Genomic DNA, 26,042 nt, shown 5'->3' with positions numbered 1-26,042 from the left:
AAGGAGAAGAAGATCATTAGGCAAAATCATCTTTTGACAAGGGCTTGAATATCTAAGAGTGAAAGAGATCTGATTTGCAGGTGCTGGGTTGCTTGATCTAAGCTAAGGAGAGATCACATTGGTTGATGGAAGACTAGATCTAAGGATAGATCGGGATCTAATGGTTTGAAATGCACTATCATGATATGGTTGATTATGCTTATTTCTAGATCTGCATATTGTCGCAATGCTATGTTCTGGGTCTAACTAATGTCTGGTACAGCTGCAAATTGAGAAAGTTTATTTTTAGATCTGTACGCAGGTTGGCTTCGGTAAAAGTGCGTGTATACGCGGGTTTGGCTCCTTGAAGTAGCGTATATCTTTTGAAGCTTGTTTTTGGGTTTACAGTGGGGTCTGACAGTTATTGCAGAGTTCTGTAGTCTGCTCTGTGTTCTGGTAACTGGTGATTGACAGGGTTCAGTGGTTCAGTGATTCAGAGTTTGGTTGTTTTATGCTTCAATGATCTGTTATGGAAATTGAATGAATTGTGGTCTTCAGATTGTAATGTTGTGCTTCAGGAATATTCAAGTCTGAAAATGTATGAAAGGTGATACCTGAAGAAAAGAAGATTGTAGGTCAGCACCTACGTACTAGTATCTTGGCTAGTACAAGAACAAAGGGGGTTGGAGCTCCCTTCCAAGGAAGTTTGGAGAACGAGAGAAGGTTGTAGCCTTCTGCAGGTTGTAGCCTGCGTACTGGTATAAGGCTGCACCAGTACAAAAGATTGTAAACTGAAGTTTCTTAAAGAAAGATAGAGATAACTTGCAGCAGGTGGTTTTCACCCACATTGGGTTTCCACCTTATATCTTGGTGTTCATGTGTGTGGCTTTTGATCCGTTCTGTTATACTGCATCTGCTTACTGTTAATGTGCTGAATAATGTCCTGATGAACTTAACTGAAGAATAAACTAACTAAGTTATGAGTTTTCTGCTTATACGCTGTTTTATTTAGTCACAGTAGCGTGTACACGCTGTTTTACTTAACTGAAGTAGCGTATATGTTTCTGAGCATTGAAAAGGTTTGATTGATCTGATAATACTGATTCACCCCCCCCTCTCAGTATTATTTCCAACAATTGGTATCGGAGCGGGTCCTTCAGGGAAGCTTGATCGCTTGAAGGTAGATCATTCATCATGAGCAACTACGAGAAAGAAGCATCAATCAGGCCACCGGTTTTTGATGGAACAAATTTCAATTATTGGAAGGTAAGAGTTACTGCATATCTTCAATCTCTTGGTACAGAAGTTTGGAACATTGTAGAAACAGGCTATGCTTTTCCTTCAGCTACTCCTACAGATCCAGCTGAGAAAAAGACATATGAAACAAATGCAAAAGCAGTCAGTACTCTATTAGGAAGTATATCCCAAACAGAATTCATGAAGGTCATGCACTTCAAATCAGCAAAAGAGATATGGGACAAAATGATCACTAGCTATGAAGGAGATGAACAGGTAAAGGAAGCTAAACTTCAAACTCTCAGGATTCAATATGAGACTCTCAAGATGTATAATGATGAAAGTGTGGCAAATTATTTTCTTCGGGTAGACGAGATTGTTAATTGTATGAAAAATTTGGGTGAAGAAATAAAAGAGACTATAGTAGTTTCAAAGATTCTAAGATCATTATCCCCCAAGTTTGAATCTAAAGTATCTGCAATAGAAGAAAAGGAAAATCTCAAAGTTCTCACTATGTCTCAGTTACATGGAATTCTAACTGCTTATGAAATGAGAAAGGGAGGTCCATCAGACAGAAGGGAAGCTGCTTTTAAGGCATCAGGAAAAGAAGATTACTATGAGGCAAGCCATGTTCCAGAAGAAGAGGAAGAAGAATCAAATTTTGTCAGAAATCTTCAAAGGGGTGCTGGAAGGTTCAGAGGTAAGCTACCTTTCAAATGCTTTGCTTGTGGAAGAGTAGGTCATTATGCTGCAAAATGTCCTAATAAAGATAAAGGAAAAGAACCTGCTAGATGGAATAAGAAACAAAGTGCAAATAAGAAAAGCTACTACACCCATGAAGATAGTGATGGCTTATCAAACAGTGATGAAGATGAACAAGGTAATAAATATAAGCTATTAATGGCATTTGAAGATGATGATTATGAGGATGCTGTAGATGTGGATAATCTCTATAATGAAATTACTAGACTCAAGAGATGCATAGAAGAAAAGAGTGTGATCATTGATACTTTGCAATTTCAAATTGATGAAAAGGAAAAACATCTTGAAAAACTAGAAGGTGAAATTGTTGGTCTCAGAAAAGAAATTGAGAAAACAAAAGCTATTAATCTTAAGTTTGTCAAAGGATCTGAAACTTTGGATGAGATTATCAATGTGCAGCGGTCTCCTCTAAACAAGACAGGTTTGGGCTATAATGGAGAAACCTCTAAAGCATCCACCTCAAAGAGTTATCTTGATGCAGCAAGAAGAAATGAGCAGAAGAACAATGAAGATAATCAGGTAAAGCAGGGACGAATTACAAACAGAAACTATCAGGGACAATCCTTCTTAAGGGTGAACAAAAGCTACAACCAACCACAGGTAAAATCTTCTCAGTTTGGCACAAGAATAGATGAAAATAGAAATTACAATCAGTTGGCTGGTAGATTCAATAACCGCAGAAGCTTCTTCAATGGACAATGCTTTTCTTGCCATAACTTTGGTCACAAAGCAGCTCAATGTGTTGCATATAAAACAATCATGACTAGGGAAGCTCAAAAACAAAGAAGTATGACAGGGATTACAAAGAGGACCTATAACAACTTTTCGGTTCTTGAAAATGAAGTTGAATGTTCTATTTGCAATAATTTTGGTCATAAAGAATCTGAATGCAGGAGCAGGTTTCAGGAGAAAAAGGAACAAGCCACGAGCACCAAAAAATGGAGAATAAAAGAACCTCAGACAGAAAGATGTGGGATAGCGTTTTATGCAGAAGGACAGGAAAATCTATGGTACATTGACAGTGGATGTTCGAAACATATGACAGGTGATAAAGAAAAACTTGAATCTTATTCTACTTTAGAAAAGGGAAAGAAAGTTTCTTTTGGAAATGATACTCCTGCAACTATAAAAGGAAAAGGTATTGCTCCTTTGAAAGAAAAGGTCAAGGCTGGAAATGTTTTGTATGTTGATGGATTGAAGCATAATCTTCTAAGTGTCAGTCAGATGTGTGATCAAAAAACCGAGGTTATTTTCAGATCGAATGGATGTCTTGTTCGTGATCTTGATACAGGTAAAACAGTTCTCAAAGGCAAAAGAACTCCAAATAATCTGTACATATTTGAAGAAGGACAACAACAATGCTATCTTAGCAAGGATGAAGAGCACTGGCTATGGCATCGAAGGTTGGGACATCTAAGCTTCTCACAAATAAGAAAAGCATGCAAATATCAGGCAGTTCGCGATCTTCCAGATATCAAAATTCCAGACAACACTATATGCAAATCTTGTCAGTTTGGAAAGCAAACCAGAACTAACTTTCCAGAAAAGGAAGGATCAGCTAGCTTGCCTCTTGAGCTAGTCCATACAGATGTATGTGGTCCATTTAGGAAAAGGACACCTCGAGGAGAAGAATATCTGATATTATTCATTGATGATTTCTCAAGGTTTGTTTGGTTAGGGCTTATGAAGCACAAAGATGAAGCATTCGAAAAATTCAAATCCTTCAAAGCATTGGCTGAAAATGAATCAGGACACAAAATTAAGTGCCTCAGATCTGACAGAGGTGGGGAGTTCACATCAAATGAATTTTTCGATTTCTGCGATGAACATGGGATAAGAAGAGAATTCTCTACAGCTAGAACTCCTCAGCAAAATGGGGTTGTGGAAAGAATGAACAGAACTATCCAACAAATGGCTCGTGCTATGCTCGATGAATCAGGTACTCCTGCAACCTTCTGGGGTGAAGCTGCACATGCTGCTGTTATCATTCTTAACAAAACAAATGTCCGAGTAAACAGCACTCAAACACCTCATGAGCTTTGGAGTGGTAAAACTCCTTCCGTGAAGCATTTCAAAATCTTTGGGAGCAAATGTTATATTAAGAATACTGATGAGCAACTTGGCAAACTTGAACCTAGAGCAGATGAGGGCATTCTTCTTGGTTATTCTCCACATAGCAAAGCATACAAGTGCTACAATAAAAGACTTGGCAGAATTGTTGACAGTATTGATATAGTGGTTGATGAGAAGGGATATATTCCTAGGCAAGTTCATCATGAAGACATTGAAGAAGATGAAGGTTACTCTCAAAGGCGAAATGATGAAGAAGAAGAACCTCAAGAAGAAGAAGAATCTCAAGAAGAACCAGAGGAGCAAACAAGAATAGAAGAGAAGACTCCATCCAGATATGTCCAAAAGAATCATCCAGAAACTCAGATTGTGGGGCAGAAAGAAGCAGGAGTACAAACAAGAAGGACACTTGCAGAAGCTTCAAGCTACTTGGCTCTACTCTCCTCCATTGAACCACAAAATGTGAAAGAAGCATGCAAAGATGAATGTTGGGTCAAAGCAATGGATGAAGAACTTGAGCAAATCGAAAGGAACAACACTTGGGAATTAGTTCCTAGACCAAAAGATAAGAATGTAATAGGAACAAAATGGGTCTTCAAGAATAAGTTAAATGAAAATGGAGAAGTAATTAGAAACAAGGCCAGACTTGTTTGTAAAGGGTATGCACAGCAAGAAGGAATAGATTTTGAAGAGACCTTTGCTCCTGTGGCAAGACTAGAGGCCATCCGAATGTTCCTTGCTCTCTCAAGCTTTCAAAACTTCAAGGTATTTCAAATGGACGTGAAATCAGCCTTCCTAAATGGAGACTTAGAAGAAGAAGTATATATTGAGCAGCCAGATGGGTTCATTCTTGGAAATGATCCAAACCTTGTATGCAGATTGAAAAAGGCACTCTATGGGCTCAAACAAGCTCCAAGGGCTTGGTACTATCGGTTGGACAAATATCTTCACCAACAAGGCTTTTCAAAAGGATCAGCAGATAGCAATCTCTATATAAAAGTTGAAAATAACAAATTGCTAATCCTTGTTGTTTATGTAGATGATATTATTTTTGGCAGCAATGAAGAGACCATGAGTCAAAACTTTGCCTTGGTTATGCAGAAAGAATTCGAAATGTCACTTCTTGGAGAATTGACATATTTTCTTGGATTGCAAATCCAACAAAATGAAGGAGGTATCTTCTTGTCTCAAACCAAATACCTCAAGCAGATCTTGAAGAAGTATGGCATGGAAGAGTCAAAGCCAGTATGTACACCCATGGTTACAGGATGCAGCCTCAGTGCAAATGATGAATCAGCAGCAGTTCACCAACCCACTTATAGATCCATGATTGGGAGTTTGCTTTATTTGACAGGTACCCGACCAGATATTACACATGCAGTAGGAATGGTTGGAAGATTTCAAGCCAACCCAAAGGAAACTCATCTTCAGGCAGTCAAAAGAATCTTCAAATATCTTCAAGGGACCCAAAACTATGGCTTATGGTATCCTAGAAATACTGATCTCACTCTTCATGCTTACACAGATGCAGATTGGGCTGGAAGTGTGGATGATAGGAAAAGCACAAGTGGAGGTGCTTTCTTCATGGGTTCCAGATTAGTATCTTGGTTCAGCAAGAAACAAAGTTCGATTGCCTTATCTACAGCTGAAGCAGAATATGTGGCTGCAGCATCTTGTTGCACACAACTTCTTTGGATGATGCAGACCTTGCAGGACTTTCAAATCACTTGCACTCCACCTGTCTCTATCTTATGTGATAATACAAGTGCAATCAGCATTTCAAAGAATCCTGTCATGCACTCAAAGACCAAGCACATACCAATCAAGTACCATTTTCTTCGGGAACAAGTGCTTGAGCAGAAGGTCAAATTGGAGTATGTTCCTTCTAAGGAGCAAGTTGCTGATATTCTCACAAAACCACTGCCCAGGGAAACTTTTGAATATCTCAGACAAAAGCTGGGAGTAGTTGATGCTTCATCCTGTTGTTGAAGATTGTTTGTTCTACAGAAAAATTGGTATACGCAGGTTACGGAAGGGATATGAGTGTATACACGCGGATTCATGTCGGGTAAGTCGCGTGTATTCTGGACGCTTGTTGCAGAAAGAATATCCGCGTACATACGCTGTTTTATACAGGATAAAACGCGTATATGAAGTTCTGAACAGCAAGGGAAAACTCTGAAGTTCTGAACAGCAATAGGAATGTCAGAATTCTTCACGCACAGTTTCAGGGAGTGCAACAGGCACAGGTTCAGGGGGAGCAGCTCAAAAGTCTCATAAAGCATTGTTGGCATTCAGATGTTTTGGTTGTTGGTTTCAGGAGAAGGAGCTCAGAAAGAAATTCTGGTTGCTGATCTAACAAGCTGTTTATCTGATGCTGCTGGTGTCTTTCCTAAGTCTTGGTCTAGATCTGTTGTCTCTATGTCATGTATCTCTCTTGTCATATCTCTTTTATGGTGTCAAGGTCATGTAACGGCCTATGTTGGTTTCCCCACTATGCCTGGGATGAATGCTGTAATATAATTGGTTGTTTCTGATATGTCCCCTCTTGGTAGGGAGTATGGATATATGTATTGAGTCTTTTGGTGATAGGAAGGTCCCTTATGGTGTATAAATCTTGGTTCTTGTTGAAAAACATCTTTTTCAGATCTGGCCTACTATCAGGGGGAGCACGAGTCAGCACAGCCAAGCAGAGGTATCAGCATGTCCTCAGGGGGAGCACAGCCCTTTGCTCTTGATGTCAAAGGGGGAGAGTGACTTGGTGTGGTGGTTGCCATCAAGTCCAAAGGGGGAGATTGTTGGCATTATGATTCAAGTGTTGTCTTTGATGGCAACTCACTCAGAGGATGGTACAGGTGCTCAGAGGTTGGTACAAGTGATGACATCTTAATCAGAAGACAGATCTCAGTACAGCATGCCAAGGAAGCTCATACACGCCATTTCGTTAAGCCCAAGTCGCGTGTACACGCTAGTTCGATTCATAAAAAGCCTAGTTCGATTCATAAAAAGCGCGTGTATGTGGAAAGGTTCCTTTGGTCCATGGTGGTTAGTCCTTGGAAGTTGTGCCTATGATTTCGGACCATTGTGTCTCGACGGGCGTGTCGATCCCTAGTTTTGAAGTTGATGGTATTGTGTTACTATGGTTTTGGCTCTTGGTATTGAGCTAGGCCTAAGACTATATAAGGAGAAGAAGATCATTAGGCAAAATCATCTTTTGACAAGGGCTTGAATATCTAAGAGTGAAAGAGATCTGATTTGCAGGTGCTGGGTTGCTTGATCTAAGCCAAGGAGAGATCACATTGGTTGATGGAAGACTAGATCTAAGGATAGATCGGGATCTAATGGTTTGAAATGCACTATCATGATATGGTTGATTATGCTTATTTCTAGATCTGCATATTGTCGCAATGCTATGTTCTGGGTCTAACTAATGTCTGGTACAGCTGCAAATTGAGAAAGTTTATTTTTAGATCTGTACGCAGGTTGGCTTCGGTAAAAGTGCGTGTATACGCGGGTTTGGCTCCTTGAAGTAGCGTATATCTTTTGAAGCTTGTTTTTGGGTTTACAGTGGGGTCTGACAGTTATTGCAGAGTTCTGTAGTCTGCTCTGTGTTCTGGTAACTGGTGATTGACAGGGTTCAGTGGTTCAGTGATTCAGAGTTTGGTTGTTTTATGCTTCAATGATCTGTTATGGAAATTGAATGAATTGTGGTCTTCAGATTGTAATGTTGTGCTTCAGGAATATTCAAGTCTGAAAATGTATGAAAGGTGATACCTGAAGAAAAGAAGATTGTAGGTCAGCACCTACGTACTAGTATCTTGGCTAGTACAAGAACAAAGGGGGTTGGAGCTCCCTTCCAAGGAAGTTTGGAGAACGAGAGAAGGTTGTAGCCTTCTGCAGGTTGTAGCCTGCGTACTGGTATAAGGCTGCACCAGTACAAAAGATTGTAAACTGAAGTTTCTTAAAGAAAGATAGAGATAACTTGCAGCAGGTGGTTTTCACCCACATTGGGTTTCCACCTTATATCTTGGTGTTCATGTGTGTGGCTTTTGATCCGTTCTGTTATACTGCATCTGCTTACTGTTAATGTGCTGAATAATGTCCTGATGAACTTAACTGAAGAATAAACTAACTAAGTTATGAGTTTTCTGCTTATACGCTGTTTTATTTAGTCACAGTAGCGTGTACACGCTGTTTTACTTAACTGAAGTAGCGTATATGTTTCTGAGCATTGAAAAGGTTTGATTGATCTGATAATACTGATTCACCCCCCCCTCTCAGTATTATTTCCAACAATCATCCTCTTCACCAACCATCATTTGACACTCATTTCTAATCCTAATAGATTCTCCTTGTTCATCATGTGATCCAATTTTAGAATATTCACTATATTCAGAGTCTTCATAATATTGGTCATCAAATTCTTGATCATCATAATCCATGGCAAAATTTTCCCCATATGGTTCAAGATCACCACTCCACTCAACAACATATTCATTGGAATCAACGCTTTCACTAGCTATAGAAATCACAATTCCATCATTAGAATGCTCTTTAATAGAATAGTCATATTTATAATCATTATGCTTCATCAAAACACACTTATGCTCCTTATTAATTGATTTTACCAGCACTCTGAGAATGTTCATAACATTGATAAGCATCTTCACATACATTTTCCAATATTTTATTATCAGTGCCTGATTCTTATGTACCACTGCCACATACCTCTGATGTTGTAACTTCATTAGGTTTTTTTCTTGTGGAATGGAGGATGTGGTTGACCTTACTGGAATATCATACAACATTTTTATCATACTTTTCTCATTACTTTTGCTCAAGAGTTTGCAATCTGGTTCCCATCAACCACCCAATACTTTTTCACTGCTATTAATATTTTTTTTCAGGAATATGAGGTTCGTCTTCATGATACACCATATTACCATCCCATATAATACCATCTAACACCTTTTTCACCCTCCTCAAAACATCAATATTGTCTCAAAGTATGACTTCAAAAAATATAATCCATCTCTAAAATAATGCCTTCTATGTTACACCTATCTTGGTACATGTTGAAGACTCCATTTGCAAGAATTAGATCATATGTCCTTGGATATGTTGAGAAATCTTCACAGCCGTCATGATAAATTCCAATAAAGCCTCTCTTATATATCACACAAAGTGTGTTTTCTTTTGTAATGATTGGGAAAACATTCATAACCCAAGCTTTCTTTGGCGTAAGTGTTGTTGTGAATCCACTAAGACCTACATTCATGTCCATAACATTATGATATCTAATCACTCCAATATATTTGTTGATTCTTTTGTAGGCCTTCATGTGCTTCTTCCACAACTATGTATCAGAATTATATGACTTAGTTATAACACTTAATAATGAACCATTGAGAAATTTAGGAGGAACAACATTAAGGCACTTTGGGAACTTTTCCAAAATCCCTCCAGCCATTTTACTAGCATCATTTACTTTAGGCATTCACATAGTGCATCTTTCCATTCTCTTATACCAAGAATCATCTAGATTAACTAATTCACAGGAAAGAGGTGAATTAATAGTATCATGGCTTCTAGGAAAACAATGAGTATTAGTTCTCTTTTTCCAAATGGAAAGATCACCTTTTTCATACTTATTTTCCTCACATAATTTTTTTTATATTTCTTCCATATCTACTCTATAATTTTTTTAAAACAAAAAATGTAGCTATAGCCTTCCAATACCTACTCTAAATAGGTATAGGGTCACTTAAAAATGATTCTCTTCCAACTGTTATGGATACAATATTGTAGCTTATTCCTCGTAAATCATCAACCCCAATCATGCAACTTTATCAAGTATGGGTTTCTCCCTCAAATAGTATATCTGGTCGTACTCAGTAATAGTTGCACAAAAAATTACAACAGTGACCCATTCAAATAGATGGATCCATTTTTGCCTTTCGTTTCTCTGGAAACCAACATCATAAAGCCTATAACATTCACCATGTATTCCATTGTCACCGATCGCCTTGGACTGGTTGTTTCAATGTGGAAGGTCAGCATACACCACTAAAACAAGATTATAAGTAGTTGTTAGAATATCAATGTCGACATTTGGATCTAGTATATTGTGAGGTTGCTAGCATTAAATGATAATTTGAAGAATTTACACTTTGGGACTATTTTACTGCTCTCGAGTCTTAAGTTTCGAATGAAGACAAGTAGGATTTGAGCAAAGATGGATATAATATAGATGGACCGAAGAACATTGACACGACTTTGCATGGGATTCTGCATAACGTTGACAAAGCATTTTATAGTTCAGTTGTTATCCCAACAATTATTCTATTAGAATAATCCTAAGGAAAGGAAGACCATTATTATTATCATATTAATGGCTATCATATGTGGCATTGATGCATTTGTTGGCTTAGTAAATATTCAAGGAAATGAAACCTACTTCATGTTCTTGGAGTCAATTAAAGTGTTATCGGGGCTTGATGATTGTGAAATAATTGGCGTTGATGTGTAGCTATTTAAATATCTCCATGAGCCCAGATTTTTAAATCCCTGTTGGGATCAAGGGTAGACAGATTTTTCACCATTTGTCTCTCATGACACCAAACGGACTGAATAGTATTCTTGCAACTCTTGTTGTATGTACTCTAGAATAAAGAACATCCTCCAAAAGGCTTTCTTCACATAATTCTTTCAAGTAACTAATGTCATATTTATCAGCAGCTCTCAATAAAGCTATCCTATGGTTCCAAAAGTCATCATGTTTAATACCTCCATAGATGTAGCTTATAAGGGCCATGCAAGCTTCCACAAATATGTATTCAGTATTAATCATTGACGATTATTTCTCTTTGACATCATGTAAGAACATGCTCTAAAAAACAGGGGATTGTGCTACTAAAACAACCCGATGAGCTCTAAGAGTACCATTATAAATATTAATAGTTTCATATGTGTAAATACCATCAACTAACATACGAGAAAGGAATTTTAATGCACCCTTAATTGATTGACATTGCATTGCTCCTTCATTTCCATATTGAACAAGCTTTTACATCATTCATTGTAGCAATTTTCTCGTCCAAAAACTCCACATCAATTATAAACCATCCATGAAAGCTAGAATCAATAGGCCACACAAAATCTCATTGATGAGGAGAAATTTATCATGGATTGGTGATGTCCAAGGTCATTCACTTACTCCTGCATTGAATATGCAAAGCACAAATGTTGCAATTAAAGGTTTTTTTATATAAATGAGACCAGGCTTTAGAAAAATATGAATATGTAGATACATGTTTTTCTCTATTGAAAAGTGACAATTCCATATTCAAACTTTGAAGGCATCAGACCTTCAGTAAGAGAGGGAGCCCAAGCTTTCAATCCTCTATGAGAAAGTCTCCATATAATTTTTAAGATTCAACAAACCTTTGGATATATATATATATATTTACAAGATTTTCTATGTGACCAAAATCCACAAAATTAAATTTTAACCTTCAAAGTGCCATTTCTTGAAGTTCACTAAGAAATTCTAAGCTCTGTAGATTTATACCAATTTTCCACCTACAATCAAATTATATAATAGATTAAATGCAAATATTTATCTGGCTAGTTCTTCTATGGTTAAATGCATTTGACAAAGCCAAAACATGCTATGGAACAACATGCACCATGTTCGTATCTGAAAAGGAATTGATATCTAGAAATATGTATTTATAAAAAATAACGCCTACCAAAAGAATGTCCCCATTTTGAACATGCCTCAGCCTAGGAGCACCCTTTCTCACAATAAACTCATTGATTTGATTTGTGGTTGTATTCTTAGAAAAACTATAAGTATGTTTGTAACTGTATTGTTCCCAATCTATTGTTTTTGGCCATCTAACATCCAACCACCTTCACCTATGTTGTTGTTGTATTCAAAGAGCTTGCATCCCTACCATAGTTGATTTCATTCAAAACCCAACATGCCATAATATCAATTCTAACTAAATCTTATAGGTATGTTTCCTTTTGATCCTCACTTCCACACATTGAAATTGTAAGCATCGCCAAGCATGTATGCACCATCATAAATTTAAAACATCTAACATCTACCCTTGCAAGTTTAATCATTTCCAGAGAAATCCCAATAATAGATAGACTAGGGCAACCATATCCCTCAATGGCTCCTTGAGCCACTTTAATGTTTGATCACTGGACATGAGAAGAAGAGGATATTTGTTTTGAAAAAAAGATGGTCTTGTTGATGTACTTGTGTGGAATCCTTGGGAAAAGGAAACTAAAGTAATGGTGCAACAACTGAATCCATGTAAGGAATGGGAGTAGTAGTGGGAAATGATGGGTTTATAAGATAGGATGGGTAAATGCAAGGACTACATTTATAGATTTCTGTTGTCGTGGTAGATAGTATATAATATAAAATAACAAGCTTAAATTGTTGTTTTTATAATAAACTTACTTTATCTTTAAATAAATTAAAAAGATTAGAAAAAAATTTACCTCAAGTTACCTTACTTTTTTGGATTCGATACTTACATATATGAAGGCTAGATCTAGGCATGTGCAAGCGAATTTGAATCAAAACATACTTTTGAACTGCTTGGAGTCGATAATAGAAAATGTTGTTGCTAGCAAGGTCGTCTACTACCTTTGAGATGTTTGTTGGCTATAAATTGTCTGCATATTTTCACTTATGCTACTATAAGAACAAAGATCTCCCTCTAGTTGCTTTTCCAAGTATTGGTATTCCCAACTTATTCAAGAAAAATATAAAAAAGTTGTTGCACTATACGTTAAGTTGAGTCAATAACTACATGCAACATTTATTGCATTTTATTGTTCTACCATCCTACCCTACTTGAGAAATGAGATATTTTTCAAGTATAGGAGTATTTCCAATGAAGCCATGTGTGTAAGAAATTTATAAGCATACTCATATCCAAACATGAAATATGTACCTCAATGGTTTTCCAAACATGAGAGGCCAGGAGATCTTGTAGACATGATGTTAAGAATTGTCCAAGGATGGAGTGATATTGTTGTTGGATGATAGTTTGGAACCAAGTTTTGATGCAACCTCTATCTCTTTGCCTCTCCTTAATTATCATGCCATGAATTTCTTTCAAAATTTGATCATCACATCCAGGAATGCACAAAGGATTTGGGAACAAACATGCCAAAATTATTCAATTTATGGCTCAAGTGGTTTCTACTCATTGGATGTGTTCCATGATTCTTGGATCTGCTCTAAATGTTGATTGGGACAATTATAAAAGTCTTATAAGTTATCCTCTTGTGGTACATGGATTGTTTTATCTTCTACGGACTCACCCTTGGTGACTATTCTAGAGTGTGGATAGGGATTGGAAAATATCCTTGAAAGCATATCTCCTCTTTTTCTCAGCAAGTGCTTAAGCATATTTACAGTTTTTTGGTTGGTCTACTAATCCATGTCTTGCACATGGGGTATTTACAAACTAGAATAACTATTCTAAGAAAATAGATGAAATATTTCACGCCATACAAAACAAATTCTGAAGCAAAGCATGTATTTTTGAAAATCATGCTACTAAGGCCTTGTTGTCACCAAGTTGTCTATTGATAGGAGAAATGTTACCCTTTTCATGTAGCACTCTAAAGAAAACATACTTTCATAAAGACAATAATCCAACATGGCGACGCTTTGGTGAAACCCCAACTAAAGTGGACATTGCAAGCTAGGGCCCATTTTCAAATATTTTGAAACAAGGGCATCTTTGTGTCTTACAGTTTCTCCTCCCCCAAGTCACAAGTGTTGGAAAAACAAGAAAAATACCAATTCTCTAATCCCCTTTTAGCATCTCCCTATAAACGACGCCAAAAATGATAGTTAAATTATATGCATAAATCCCAAACATTAAATCATCAACCGGGGGCTCGTGATATTCGATATGCAAGTACAGGAAATACAGGATTAGATCCTATTCTAGCCTCTGCTAATAAATAATGGCATAAAACTATTCTTAAACACAAACTATAGGAAATGAACACTAAGGAATTAATGCAAGGAAGAAAAACAATTTGTTATAAAATCCACACAGGTGTCTTGTAAATTGGGCTAATGGCAGGGATACTCTTATAGTGCCAATTGCATTCTTTCACTAAGATCAACTATAAGATTTATTTCAATTCAAGAGAGAGTATTGCCTTGCTTAATGACCTTCAATGGGGGGACTACCTCTATAGAGGATGAATGCATAAAAAGAATTATTGATACAAGGAAATTTTGAACTACATTTGAACTTTCTAACTAAGAACAAATGAAAATATCACAATGCATGTTAAATGATGGGGGCTCTGCCAAACCTAGCACATACTCTAAGAAAGCTTACAAACTAAGTGAGTACTTCAAGCTAGAGACATAATATCACTAATAGAATATTATGAGATGAAAATGGGAGATTACAAATATCCAAGCATGGATTCCACTCCCTCTTACAATAATCATCTTACACCTTGATTCCCAAACTTCTCCTCTCTTCTATGTTTGTATATATATAGAGGAGAGAAATGGAGTGAATCAAAACTAATCCTTCAAATCAGCATTGTCTAGGCATAATTGTTTATAAGATATTTGATTTCTCGTGTTTAATGGATATTTGTTGCATAAATAAACCAATATATCATTACAATTGATTTCAAATAACATAAAAATGTTGAGAATAGGTTGATTTAGTCTCCTTTATTGGATGGGCGCACATGTTTGTCTATAACATTTAATAAGAGGGCCGCAATTATAAATCTAGGCAAATCCATATTATAAAAGCATGCGTATATCCCAGATCCTTCAATATTTTAGAAAACCACAGATTTTCAGTTAAATGGGTGTGTTTTTCAAAAAACCCATGTTCTAGAATTTTGAGATTCGCCTTCATTTGCATGCAAATTGAGGCAGAAGTTGACTGACTATCTAAAACTCTTGCTACTTTCATGTTGAAATAGTGTTCCTAATCTATAGGTCCATATGTGTGACCTAGCCATGAAAAAATAAACACAAAAACATTTTGGGGGTATTTTCATCAAAACCTATGTCTTAGATTTTCTAAATTCATCTCCAATATCTAAGAAATCGTGTGGGAATATCATTGTTGAAAGTGAATTGAACTGAACTAAGAACATCTATCATCAGAAATATTAGTCTAAATCCTTCCTAAATCATTAAAAATAAAATAAATTATAACTATTAACAACATTTTACTCATTAATCTTGTTAAGCACATAAGTATGGGTGAATGTGGTAATCGGTATGGTAAACGAATGCAAGGATAAGATAAAAAGGAGACCAATTGACAATGTAAAACACGTTAATTTTTCTATCCAATAAGGAGATGACTCAAACTAATGTATCCTCATACTTTTATACCTTTTATAGACCCATCCCTCTTTTGTTTTGATATTGGTCTACTCAACCCTTCTACTACCAAAAGAGATAGAGAAGGAGAGATGAGACAACATTGCATAAGTTCTCTAGATGCATAATAAATCTTTGAGGGAGAATCATTAATAAAGACAACAAAATATGTTGAGGATAAACATCCCTTAATCCAATTTACTAATGAACTGTCAACCAAATATGAGTTTGCAACAACCTTAAATACATCCATAACACTTTAACATAAGCTTTTACTAAAAAAAAAAATTAAACCATTGCAAGTATCTTAACTACTTTTATGAAATGCATACCTTCTTGATGTGAACCAAAAAATTTAAAGAATTTGTATGTTGAAGAGGAATCCAAGTTATTCCTAAAAAATAAACCCTTATAATACTTTCTTCAACCTTGTTTTCCAAAATCGATGTGATAAATTTATAGATTGAGTTACACAAAGAAATGGTCGATATTAATCAAAGGATTCTAGGGAATTCTTATTTGTAAATGTTGTAATAAAGGTTGCATTAGGAGACCCCAAATCTTTTCATTAAATCTCATATTCTTCTATTACTCTCAAAAAATCCCCCTTCGACATGTCAACTATCTAACAATCTACACCATAACTTTTGGCCCTTTTAAATAATTTCAGGCTATTTTTAATTCTTCCTTGGAAACTACAATCCCTAAGTCCTCATTCTATTTCTCATCTATCAACCTAGTGAAAATTGGTACTACCATCATAACTTCAACAATATTGTTTCTACAAAAGAGCAAAAGAGAAACAATATTGTTGAAGTTATGATGGTAGAAACAATATTGCTCCTATACCAATAGGTGTCATATTTCATGATTAACTTGATGGGCTATGTAATATGTTCATACCTTTACTTGTTGCAAAGGTTTTCCATATTGTCAAAAAATCAAAAAATTAAAAAAATGTAAAGAGGGTATACCCTAAAAGAAAAATCAAAGGGTGAAAAGAACAAGATGGTAAAAAAAGTGAAAGAAAATGAACCCCACCAAAAGAAAGACCAAGGAAAGTGTGCAAGTCTAAATGCCACTACTTTTTACTCCTATGTAATAAATAAATTGTGTGCAACTTGTCACCTATGCCACAATTGATGAACAGTCAAACAGCTTAAGCTTGGCTAGTTCATATTTTCAATTTCATGTTTTATAGATAGAGAATAAAATCTTACCAAACTATTTAATCTTGCCAGATAAGTAAATAGGTAGAGTGAATATAAGGAGCTCAATAGTTTAATCTAAGCCCTTGGATGTAATAAGGTTAGACTTAGATAGATATCTACATGTAAAAGAAAAGAAAAGTTTTTATAAGGTTTTGCTAGTGTAAGTGCACCCAAATAAAGAAGAAAAAATGTTAGGTTAAAGTAGGTAGGGTAGGTAGATGATGTTGTAGAATTACATGTGATGGATAGTGACTCTAAATGTGTTAATTTTCACTTTCATCACAAGTGCAAGGCAGACATTACACTGGAAGCATTTCAAGAAAGACAAGGTCAAATTATTAACTCCCCTTCTCATCTTTCCCTAAATTTTCACTAATTCCCCCTAAGTACTAAGGCATTTGAAAATTAGAGGGGCTCAGAGCATTTCTTTGACTTCTGGAGGGACCAGACCCTCGGCCCAATAATTTAAAAGCTTAAGTACTTAAAATCATCCATAAAGTCATTCATTTACTTTCATAAGTATTTTCCTAAGTAAAATCCTATTTTACTTAGGTAAATTGAAATAAATCTTCATAAAAACCCTTTTATACACTTTAGCCTAAGTCAATATGTTATATGATGAAATATATTCGGAAACATTGTACTTAGCGCTTTTTCCATTCATTTGATCATATTAACTTTTAACTTTTATTATATAATTCCCAAATAAAAGAAAATTACCCTTTTCCCGTATTATTTAAATATATTAAAAAAACCCAAAAAGTCTATATATCTCGCCCTGATGGTTAATTATAACCATAATATGTTTTAAACTGGGATTAATTAACTAACCTGTAGTTAATTAAGAACCCGACCCAACCACCATTTAATGAGGATTAATTAGTCATCAGGACTAATTAATAACTCTCCCTGACCTATCATACTGCCCCCGATATAATTAACTAATACTTAATTATGTTGGGTCCGCCGCTGTTAAACCTCGCTGTATCGCGCCTCCCGTCAGCCGTCCAATCGCACTCTCCAGATCTGACAGCCTTAATCAATATCACACACCCCTTAGTGATCGTGCGTTAGTGGATGATCACTAAGTGGTTTTCTCCTCGTACCTCTGCCATGCGTCAAGCGATCTATGGAATCGCTAGCTCCCGGCTAAATACCACCCGTCCCCAAAAGCGGTGTGATGAAACCACTTACCGCTTTCCATATACGACAAAACGTCATTTCTTTCCCGGCGCACGTCATCCGCCCGAAAACCAAAAACCTCGCCAACCTTGACTTTGTTAATAAAACAAATGAATGTCATTTTCATTGTTTTTACCATATACTAGTGTTCCCATGCAAAGAACGTCGAGGTCAACTGTCAAAGATTTCCAACCGCCACCTTGCTAAGAAATTTGCAGCCGACGCAACCCAGAACCTGTTAGCTACTGCCTGTACCCGTTTTTACATTGTTCTCTCCCCAAACATAGGGATTTATCCAATTTCCACCAAAACCCTGCAAATTCATGTTTTACACTGCAATTCCACATAAAAGGCCAAAATTTACTGCAGATTCAGTCTTTGTCTCACCATATAAGTTCCCAAACCTGTGAATTTGTCCATTTTTCACTGAAAACCCAAATTCCTTTCTGAATCCACAAGAACCAGAAATGGAAACCCCTGTGGCTTTGTCTGTTGCACCCATGAATGCCCCTCATAAAGATTTGAACTATCTACCTCTTGCGGATAAAGACTTTCAGATAAAAGACTTATCCACTGATAAAAACCACCTTAAAGTCTTTTTCCAAAGTAGGGATAACTATCTGAATGGATTTGACATCCTAGGACTATGGGAATCTAACCTTCCCATGTATTTTCTCCCCTTAGTCCATGTTTTCCCTGATATAATCCACCATTGCTAGGCCAGTTATGACCCTAACCTCAGAGAAGTTATGTCTCCAAGTCAAATAGTCCTCTTTCCAATAACTGCTCAATCCATCAATGAAATGTCGCAATTCCACTCTAGTCAAGCTCTCACTCCCATTTCCATGGGATATTTACTTGAGAAATCCACTCAATTGTCTCAATTAGAACTAAAACGCATCTGTCAGACTTTCATGTCACCAAAGCATCAGCCTGATGGCCCACCTCCTTACATGCAAACCTTCTTTACAGATATGGGCCAACTCATAATTGATATGATATCTTTGATTACGGGATTCAACACTAGTGAGTTTTTTGATGAGATAACCCTAGTGTTGTTGTCAATTTTCACTCCTGGACAGCCCCTTGCCATCAAATATGACTATGCTTCCTACATTGCTAATAAGATTCATGACCAGTTCTTAAGACTGGACAATGAAGGAGTTTTCAAATACACCACTTTCATATATAATCTTATGCTATATTATTAGTCAGAGAACTTCCCCTTCCCTGTCATGAAACTTGACACCAGAAGAAATTCAAGGTCTGTAATCTTCTGGTCTGCAGTCTTCCATAGTTCCTTTGAAACCCCTTACTCCTACAATGAATTCATTAACCTATTTGTTCACCCAGCAACCACCTTATTGATAGGAGTTTCCCATCCAAGGATCAATGGTGATATGAAGAATATCCTTCAGCTCTCCAAGCAATACAAAATAGGTGATTGGTACCTATACAAGAACCATACAGAAATCAGGATATATGGGTGTGAACTCTGCCCTTTTAAGCTACCAAAGTATGTTCCAATGGGGCTCTTTGCATTGGAATATTTCAGGAAAATGATAAATTCAGACCTGGTCCAATTTTATAATGCTAAGAAGAAAGCTCAGCTTAGAATTAAGAATTAGTTAGGCCCTTTTGTCTGTAACAATAGGGGTGCATGGGAAGAAGCAGAAAGAATTTTATAAGATCACCTTAAGTTAAAAAAGAGTTTTGGGTTGGTACCATATGACCCTAATAGCTTTATATGTGATAGTGATAGAAGAATTAATAACAGGTTGTCACCATACATTTATCATAGGATTCCAGAGATTGAACAATTTGCAAATATGGATGAATGGGTGGAAGGGACCCTAGTAGAAAAAGATAGTGAATAGGTCAATATTGAAAATGTTATGAGAGATCTTGAGAAAAGACTTGACCTGGATTCTTTTGGGTAGGTACAAAGATCGGGGATTAGTCCCTCCTCAGCTAGAACCTCTCAGCAACATTCACAGGAAACCAACACACCAACCACAGGAACATCCAAAGGCAAGGAACTAGAAACCAGTACACAGGCCACAAATCAATCTACAATGTCTAAGCAGCTTGAAACTTCCAAAGAATAGGCCCAAATGCAGACTCCTCCCACTCAGGGCAATGCGGGGGAACCTCCAATCTTTCAAACTCCTCTAAATGAGGAAAGAAATAAAAAGAGAGATAGGGAAACAACTACCCTTGCCAATAGACCTTTAGGACAGCCTGGTACCAAAAGGTAAAGGCTAAATCCACTTTCAGAGAAAGAATATGTTGAAGAGACTACAAATAGTCAGAGGAGAGAAGAAGTAGATATCCATCAAACTTTCCTAGTATGTGGGACATCTACTAGCTCAAAAAGAAAGGAGATAGAGAGACAACAAAGTGCAGAGGTATCATCCTTTAGACCACCAATGAATGACACTTTAGAAATAAAAAAGACATCTATAGATATAAAAGCCAGAAATGGTCCATTAGGCTTCAGGTCTATAATCAATATTTGAAAATGGCTCCCTCAAATCAAAATAGATTGATGTCAGCCTATGAAATCAAGGAAGGTAAGATGATCATGAGTTATTTCAAGCCTAAAGTGCAATAGCCTCAAATAGCAGCAGACTATCTTAGAACCAATTTTGAAGTCATGGCAAAGGATATTCATCCTTTGGTTCAGATTGAACTGCACAAACAAACTGGAGAAATGATTTATTCCACATTGACTAGCAAGGCTATGATAGCCCAAAGGCTAGAAAATTCTTTGGATAACACAACTACCCAACTACATTTGGAAAAAGCTTCTTCCCAGGCCAAAGATAACAGAATAAAGTCTTTAGAAGAAATAATTATTGGATTGGGTCATGATCCCAAATATGTAAAGGCTACAGAAGCATTAATAAAAAAGAAAGATGAAGATATTGTTGCCTTGAGGAAGCAGCTAAAGCTTCCCCCTTCAAGGCATCCACAGACTGTTGAGATCATAAAGCAAAAATCTGAAGAAGAGCTGATGGATTTTCTCTTAAAACTTACTGAACGATTGAATGAGACTGAGCAAGAACTTGAAAAAGCATTGAAGGACAAGCAGGGAGAGTCGACCTCTCAACCTCCCAATGTGATACCCGTAGTCTCAAGTGCAGTCCCTTCAACTCTTGGAGCAGCTCTGGCACCAAACATTCCAGCAGTTACAACAGAGGTGGTTACAGGTACAACAACAGCAGGAGTAGCACAGGATAATACTGTCAATTTGAGCACAGAGGAACTAATAAAATCAATGGAGGACATGAAACTGCAAGTTTCAGAGCTTAAAAAGGTATGAACAGTATGCCAACTTAGAACAGAGGTATGATCTCTCAAAGATAAATGTTGCATAAAAGACAAGAGAGATTAAAGGGCCAGACAACAAAGTGAAATCATTAGAAAAGGATCTCACATTTGAGAGACCTCTGACAGAAATTAAGAAAATTCTTTGGGCCAACATCACTCAATCAATAAATGATGTTTGGCCATCAATCCAAATATTTTTTTAGCAAATTGATTTAGTAAATCTAGCTCAAGAAGAAGTTCAAAATGCAAGGGCAGAGTTAGGAAATATGCCTGAGGAAGCTAGCAGGCTCATACAATTTTTGAATACCAAAAATAAGTACCAGCTTGAAGAGCTAGGCATTTCAGATAGGACAAGAACAATTTTAGAAGTCAAAAGAGTTTTTACTAAAAGGACTCTCATGCAAAATTTAGAAAGAAGGTGCCATGACATGCAGGAAGAAATTAATTCTTTCATGATGAGATTTGATATTTTGTAGAGTAAAGGGTTTCCAAGTCCTTTAGTTATCAATGATAAACTAATGAGGCATATAGACTATGTGGAGAAATTGAATCAATATGTAGGCAACCAGGCAGGTCCATCAACAAGTGCATCAGTAGAAAAAGCATTACCTATAGGTAGAGTTCTCTATGACAGTCTAGAGAACTTATTCTATGTCGAGCATGAGATAAAGCACTTGTTTCCAATTCAGCCTACCTTTTTCAAGTACATAGAAATTGATGAGACCTTGAGAAATCTTCAAAGAACCAGAATACCAGAAGCACAATGGTGGCAAGAAATGTTAGAAATTTTGTAAAATTATCCTTGGTAAAATGTAAATTTTGGTTATTTACTATAGTAAGTAATAGTAAAAGGATAAACAGAGGTCAAAAAAGTCGAAGAGTATCAAAATAGGTAAAGAGTATCAGTAAAAATAGGGCAGCCAACACAAAATTACCAAAGAAGACAGCAGCAAGCCAAATCATAGGGCCTGCCTCCAACACACTCACAAGAATAGGAATAGCTCAACATCAGCTTACCTTTTCTCCTATCTACGAGACCATTTGTCTATATTTTCTTGTAACTTATTCATAGTCATCCTAGAATATATCTCACTCTATTATGAGATATTTTTTGTAAATATTTTGTATAAATACTCCCTCAATTGGAGTATTGAGGGTGGATTCTTAGACATTGTTGTAATACTGATTATCTTGGAATAAAGTGTTGTTGGACAAAATTTTGTATGGTTAGCTGGATGAAGAATTGATGCAGAGGACTTTTCACAGGATTCCTGAGTCAGACACCAGATCAATAAGTCTTCTATTATCTCATGTTTTAAATTTTTCTTGTTTATTATATCATCTGTGTTTCATATCTGAATGATAAACGAAAAAGAATAATTCAGAAATTGCTTGAGTGCAATATGTTTTCAATCGTTGTTGTTCTTAATGTTTTCCTCTATAACTGGCATAAACAATGAATTCTTAATTGCTCCTGCTTCCTAGTTTATTCATTTTTATTATTTAGTAAAGAATACTTAATTGCTCTTTATTGATAATCATTCAAGTTCCCCCTTTCAAACATGATGAAGGATTCTTAATTTCCCTTCATCCCCTTTGAGTCCATTCCATCTTTTTAAAGTCTTTATTTGTTCCCTGCTTTACTATCTTGCCCTGTGAAACCATCCCTTGTTAAGAAACCAAATCCAGTTATGCTATCTTCTTTGACTCCATTAGCCCAATGGCCTAAACTACTTAGTTTTACCCCTCTACTATTGAATTCCACCACCCAAACTCAATCAAAACCCCTAAACTTCATAACTAGCATAATATCTTTCAAAACAAAGATAAAACTTAAAGAGAGAGCCCTCTCTGGGTATAGATTGGCTAGATTCTATACCTAAAAGTTGGTTTGTGGATACCTCAGACCCCTTTCCTCTTCCCAACAACTTCAAGGAAAATTTGAGTGATAACAGGCCCTAGCGGAGCATAGAGTTCAAGGTGTGACTCATATTTTATTAAGTTGTATTTTAAGTTCCTTAAGGAAATCTAGCCTTGTAGCATGTGTCTCTAACACCTGGATACACCAATCGTTGGTAGGTCAATATGGACTTCGACATATCCCATATTTGAGAAAATTTGCAACATCCATATCCTCCCAGAGCCTACATCACACGCGAGGTAGATCTTTGGAAAATTAATTATAACATGCAGATATCAACAAACAAGGGATATAGGCATAAGTTCCTTTGCCGTTAAGGCTTCAGTCCTTACCATAGTCACATGGAAAATTCAAGTCAAGCCCAGGTGCCATAGGGCTAACTAAAAGCTAAGTTTGTGTGCCTAAATTAAGATCAATTGGGGGGACTTATACTTTGATTGTGAACAAGTTTTATTCAACTCATGAGGAGCATTATTTACGCTAAAATTGAGATTTAGATAAGCTCCTGATTGCTACAGAAGGAAATTTCGAGGACCAGTGAAGGAAAACCCAAATTTGATAGAAAGAGGCATTTAACACTACATCATGTGGTATCATAGTAGTAAAATCTCTATATTTCCTTAGAGTTGATAAGAAAAATTTAGAGAAGACTTTCCAAGTAGCTATTATGAGTATGCCACCCAAGATAGGATGCAAAAAAAGAAGTAGGATGGATGAGGACTTAATGCAGGAACTAAGGCACATCCATGCAAGAATTGGAGCCTTAGAGATAGCCCAGTGAACAAAACCTCATTTGGGAGACATCAACGATAGCAAAGATACAAGTTCATAAGAGTATATGGAAGGATCTTCGGGAAGAGAACAAACAAAGGAACAACTGATAAAGATGGTCACTGAATTAGGGTCCAGGTTGAAAAATGGAGATGTCATTGTATGATGAAAATCTAAATTTTGAAGAGTTGCTCAATTAGATCAACTCATTAGATAAGTATTTCAACTATGAAGATGTGGAGGATGACCAAAAGGTCAAATATGTAGTGAGCCGACAAAGGGGACACATAGTATTATGGTGGGATGAGGTATAAGAAGATCAAAGGAGGAAGGAAAAGGAAAAGATTAAGAGTTGCAGCAAAATGGTGGCCAAGTTTAAGATAAAATTAATGCCCAAGGATCATTAATTTAATTTGTTCAAATAGCTAAAAAACCTAAGGCATAAATCCATGACAAGTGAAAGAGTATTTTGAAGAATTTTATAGGCTAAATACTACAGTAGGCCACATAGAGGAAGATGTTGAGAAGGTGGACAGGTATATAAATGGCCTGAGTTATGATATCCAAGATGAAATTGGTCTCTTTCCTTTGAATACAGTGGAGGATTCCTATCAAGTAGCATTAAGAGTAGAAGAAAAATTGGTTAGAAAACAAAGCCAAAGGAGTAGAGGAAGGAGTCTCGTCAGAGGAAGAGGGCCTTCTAGCAGAGGAAGATTTCAGGCTCCAAGAGAAGACATAGGGAGATCCAGTAGCCAATCTCCTAAAGGAGGAGAAGAAAGGGGTAGAGGATTTTTCTCAAGAGCAGAGGCAAAGGAAGAGAAATTAGGTGTTATATAAGTTGAAAAACATGGCATATGTCATGGCCTACCCTGAGAACAAGTCAGCAAATCAAAGAGGAGAAAATATTGCAGAATCTAAGGATGAGACAACAAAGACATAGGTAAAAGAAATACTCCTAAAATGGGTGAGCCATTTATGTTGAAGAGAATCTTAATTAAAGCCAAGAAGGAACCCCATGGACCAACGCAGAGGAAAAGTATGTTTAAGACAATATGTAAGTCTAAAGGGAAATGTTGCAAAATGGTAATTGAGAGTGGTAGCACTAACAAACTAGTCTCTATGGATATGGTGTAGAAGTTAGGCTAGCATAGAATGGTGCATCCTATTGCATACCAAGTGTCTTAGCTGCATAAAGGGCATCATTTTTTGGTAAGTGAACAAAGTAAAGTCAAATTCTAGATTGGTAGCTACAAAGATGAAATTTTGTGTGAAAATATGCATATGGATATCTATCATTTCTTGTTAGGAATATCATGGCAATATGACATGGGAATTGTTCATGATGGAAGGAGAAATACTTACACCTTTGAAACTAACAATTGCAGACATTTGTTGCTTCCTCTAGAATAAAAGGGAGTCAAAGAGGAAGCAAGCCCAAGTGTGTTGATGATAAGTGGGAAAGAATTGCTTCAAGAAGTCAAGAAGAAAGAAGAGGTACATTTTGTTTTAATTGGTAATCCTAGATTTGTCCTTACAAAACACAATTTTGAATAATTCCTTACTGAAATTCAAGCATTATTAGATGAGTTTGTTGACATCATTGTGGATGAGTTTCCAAATTCCTTACCACCTATAAGGAGCATCAATCACCACATAGACTTGATTTCATGTGCAAGGCTACCAAATAAAGCAACCTATAGGATGACATCCAAGGACAATGAAGAGATGGCTCAGGAATTGTTTAATAAAGGAATGATTAGCGAGAGTCTAAGCCCTTGCATTGTACCAATAGTATTGAGTCCAAATAAGGATGGAGGTTGGAGAATATGTACACACTCTATAGCAATAAACAAGATAACATTAAGGTACATATTTTATTCAATCTAATGGATTGTTTGAGTGGTGAAAATTTATTTTTTTAAATGGATTTAAAAAGTGGATATCATCAAATTAGGATGAGAGAGGGAGATGAATGGAACACTGCCTTCAAGACTAATGATGGTTTAGATGAGTGGTCGGTTATGCATTTTGGCTTGACCAATGCACTCAGTAAATTCATGAGACTCATGTATGAAGTCATTAAGGATTTTATTGGAAATTTTGTAATTGTATGTTTGGATAATAGTACTATGTTTAGTAAAACTAGGGAATAACATTTGAGGTTCTT

The 26,042-nt window shown here is 36.4% G+C and overlaps 1 pseudogene; it reads right to left on the bottom strand.

Moving 5' to 3' along the window:
- Positions 1-10,642: 10,642 nt before the first annotated feature.
- LOC149251261 (BTB/POZ domain-containing protein At1g21780-like) overlaps positions 10,643-26,042 on the bottom strand; it is a 97,713-nt pseudogene continuing 82,313 nt past the window's right edge.

The sequence above is a fragment of the Pinus tabuliformis genome, chromosome 7 (genome assembly GCF_031772625.1).
Source record: "Pinus tabuliformis cultivar Carrire ecotype Pingquan chromosome 7, CPIR1, whole genome shotgun sequence".
Classification (NCBI taxonomy): domain Eukaryota; kingdom Viridiplantae; phylum Streptophyta; class Pinopsida; order Pinales; family Pinaceae; genus Pinus; species Pinus tabuliformis.
This window is presented reverse-complemented; position numbering and strand designations above follow the sequence as displayed.